General features: G+C 35.6%; 1 protein-coding gene across 1 annotated transcript in view; it reads right to left on the bottom strand.

The window, feature by feature from the left end:
- Window positions 1–4,275, bottom strand: part of LOC106467858 (calcium/calmodulin-dependent protein kinase kinase 2-like) — a 78,218-nt gene that overhangs the window by 67,740 nt on the left and 6,203 nt on the right. Inside the window, exon 2 of the mRNA XM_013928238.2 lies at window positions 3,223–3,301. The gene's annotated coding sequence lies outside the window, so the exon portion shown is untranslated. The remainder of the gene's footprint in view (window positions 1–3,222; window positions 3,302–4,275) is intronic.

The following is a 4,275-nucleotide window of genomic DNA, read 5'->3' as shown; positions in this document are numbered from 1 at the left end:
GTATCTCAGAAGGACAAAAAGAACTGAAATGCAGCTACCAGTATCTCAGGAGGACGAAAAGAACTGAAATACAGCTACCAGTATCTCAGGAGGACGAAAAGAACTGAAATACAGCTACCAGTATCTCAGGAGGACGAAAAGAACTGAAATGAAGCTACCAGTATCTCAGGAGAACGAAAAGAACTGAAATAGCAGCTACCAGTATCTCAGGAGGACGAAAAGAACTGAAATACAGCTACCAGTATCTCAGGAAGACGAAAAGAACTGAAATACAGATACCAGTAGCTCGGAAAGCTTATGAAAAGAGCTGAATACAATCATCAGTATCTGAAGAGACTTATGAAAACAAGTAATACTTTCTTTCCTTATCTCAAGAGGTTCATGAAAATAATTGAAATAGAGACTTCAGGAACTCAAAAGGTTAATGAAGACAACCGAAATACATTATTTCAGAAGACATGAAAACAGGTAACACTTCCTTCAGTATTTCAGTAGCTTCATGAAAATAGTGAAATATTTCCTCTTGTACTTTCAGAGGAGCATTAAAACATGAAAAGCTATCAGTATGCACGCTGTTATGTGGCATGTTTGAAGTTCATATCTAGGATGAGAATTTCAGAGAACACTTTTGTATATGTGATTAAACTGGTTCAGCTCATTTAAGCCACATACTGGTACATATCTGTAGGAGATACGGTAATTCAAGTACACAATCTTAAAGTATATTCAACAAATAACTTGTATACATAAAGGCAGTTTGGATGAGCCCATTTAAACTACAATCTTAGAGATTTATCTAACGAAGAACTTGTATAAATTAAGGCAGTTAGTTTGGGGCCATTTAAAGTGCAATCCTAAAGCTGTATCTAACAACGAACTGGTATACATAAAGGCAGTTTGGTTGAGCCCATTTGAAATGCAATCCTAAAGCTTTATCTAACAACGAAATGGTATAAAGTCAATTTGGATGAGCCCATTTAAACTACAATCCTAGAGATTTATCTAACGAAGAACTTGTATAAATGAAGGTAGTTAGTTTGGGACCATTTAAAGTGCAATCCTAAAGATGTATCTAACAACGAACTGGTATAAATTAAGGCGGTTTGTATGAGCCCATTTAAAGTGCAATCCTAGAGATTTATCCAAAAAAGAACTTTTATAAATAAAAGCAAAACGGCGTTTTTCAATTCATTCTGCGAAACAGCTTTTCTTTAGTAACGAATGCTTTTATTTCTCCCATTCAGTCACTTGAAATGACAAAAAACACAGTTGAGGAATAGCAATTAATCCATTGATAGAAAAGGAACGACTATTTAACCAAATCCTAAATTTAGGAAGAGCAGAATGTTTAGATTTTATACTAGAAAACACAATTCGATAATTCTGCAGAAAGATGTTAAACTTTGCCAAATAAACTATTTTTTACTCCATACAAAAAAAAAAAGGGGTATTGGCTTAAGCAGGTTTGGTCGAAAATTCTGTTCAAAGAAAAATCAAAAATCAAAAGAATTAATGCCAGCATAAAGGAAACAATAATACATACATCTGGAAATAAGGTTGTTGTTTTTTTATGGTGCTAAATTAAACTCGCTCACACTTGATCGCGTTCTCGTGGAACTTGTCAATCCAAGTTATCGGGTAAAAATACTTCTATTGACAAAACTTCTAAATAGCCTTAATGAGAAGTACACTTTATTCTTCAAGTAGACACTATAGAAGTAATACAGAGTAGATCGATCGAATGCCAATACCAGCATCTCGAGACAAGAAGCTTTCAAGCCCGTGGGTAAAAATCCCTTGTGATTATTCGAAACACCTGCTTTGACGTGTATACAGAAGCAGTAATACTGTTATAAGTTTTACAACCTCACTGAACAGATCTGTCGTAACGTCGAAACAATTCGAACTAGTTAGTTCTTCTGTCTAAGAAATTTGATCATATAATCAAAATCACCTTTTAGTTTTGTTTCGTGGGTTTTATCTACAATTTTAAATAGCAAAAATAAAAAGACTAAAAATTAGCATTTCCAGACTCGATCTTATCAGAAAGTTCACACAGAGCGAAACAGGAAGTAAAACTTACAAAAAACGAGGCTTGTACCACACACTCGTCTTATCCAGAAACACAACCAACAAAAAACGAGACTTGTACCACACACTCGTCTTATCCAGAAACACAACCAACAAAAAACGAGACTTGTACCACACACTCGTCTTATCCAGAAATACAACCAACAAAAACTGTACAACACACATTCGTCTTATACAGAAACACAACGAACAAAAACTGTACCACACATTCGTCACATCAAGGAACACAACCAACAAAAACTGTATCACACATTCGTCACATCCAGAAACACAAACAACACGAAATGTACCACACATTCGTCACATCAAGGAACACAACCAACAAAAACTGTACCACACATTCGTCACATCCAGAAACACAAACAACACGAAATGTACCACACATTCGTCACATCCAGAGCACAAACAACACGAACTGTACCACACATTCGTCACACCCAGAAACACAACCAACAAAAACTGTACCACACATTGGTCTTATCTAGAAACACAATCAAAACTGTATCACACATTCGTTACATCGAAGAACAAAAACAACAAGAACAGTACCATACATTCGTCATATCGAGGAACAAAAACAACAAGAACAGTAACATACATTCGTCATATACAGAAACACAAACATCAAGAACTGTACCATACATTCATCATATCGAGGAATACATACAAAAGCTGTACCACACATTCGTCATATGGAGGAATACATATAAGAACTGTACCACACATTCGTCATATCGAGGAATACATATAAGAACTGTACCACACATTCGTCATAAGCAACAAGAACTGCACCACATTCGTCATATCCAGGAATACATACAAGAGCTGTACCACACATTCGTCGTATCGAGGAACACAAATAAAAACAGCTTTACTACACATTTGTCATATCGAGGATAATAAATAGCAGGAAATATGTAAAAACATTCATTAGACCCAAGGGTAGAAACAGAAAAAATCTCCCGTGTTGATTAAAACAAAATTTGCATTTTATGTGTTTTACATTCTTAAGTAAATTAAAAGGCGTGGCTATGACATTTCTTTATAAAAAGAAAAACCCTTTACAAATATCGTACAGACACTTATACTGTTCTGTATTTGACCACCCAATCAGCATCAGCTATAGTGTACCTCGGTATCTCGCCAATCTTTGGGGGTCTTCCTCGTCGACAGCCAACTTGGTCCCACACTTGACAGACACAACTTGCTGCTGAAATATAAGAAGAAGAAACAAAATTTAAAATTTGTGACCACAGAAAAAAGCAAATCAAAACAAGCGATATGAATATTGCTGAAAACACTATTTCAAACAGCACGACAAACATCGATACACACCTGAAAAAAAAAGAAACAATGATAAAGCAACAGATAGCTGAAAATTAGCAGACACTTTAGTAACGTAAAACAATAATAAAGATCTGGACATACGCGAGTAACTATAGAGGTCTGGAGCTGTAACACTAACACTAACATGTACAACAAGCTGAGGTACCTGTCCTTTGTCAGGGTTACGAACTTTAAAATATGTGGTGTTGGAAGCTATGATAACACAAAAATCCTACTTTTCAAACAATTTATTTATAACATAACATATTATTACAGTATTCATTATTACCTCACCAAAGATTTTGTATAAGCTTTAAGAACTCAATGTGTATATACTTAAAACATGGTATACACTGTGCGATGATCAGAGTGATTTTGTAGGAAGAGGTAGCGAAAAAGTAGTGGCGGTAGGGGTGCTTTCTATTACCCGCTTTAAACACTCAGCTTTTAATGACTTTCCACAGTGTTTCACGTGATTAATTAGTTGACGATCATTGGTCGCAGAAGTGTCTTACGGGGCTGAAGTTGAAAGATCACAAGTCAAAGTAGGAAGTCGGTATAACTCAAGAAACGGCTCTTAATATCAGACTTATGGTAGCTGGTGGAATAGAAACTTCAGCTACGTTTATGTATTGTTGCAATAATGGCGGCCAATTTTTGTTCATTGCATTTCTCCATATAGAGTGTGCTGCGCTAGTACTTGTGTGCCCTCCCTCCACACTGTGTGTATGTTGTGTTATAGAAAATTCTATAGTTTTTTTTTTAGTGTAATGATGTGGCCCCATCTATGAATGTAGTTAACGTTAACTTACGTCAAAAATAATAAATGCTAAATAACAGCAATAATTGGAGGGTGGA

This window comes from Limulus polyphemus, unplaced genomic scaffold (genome assembly GCF_000517525.1).
Source record: "Limulus polyphemus unplaced genomic scaffold, Limulus_polyphemus-2.1.2 Scaffold2767, whole genome shotgun sequence".
Lineage (NCBI taxonomy): Eukaryota > Metazoa > Arthropoda > Merostomata > Xiphosura > Limulidae > Limulus > Limulus polyphemus.
This window is presented reverse-complemented; position numbering and strand designations above follow the sequence as displayed.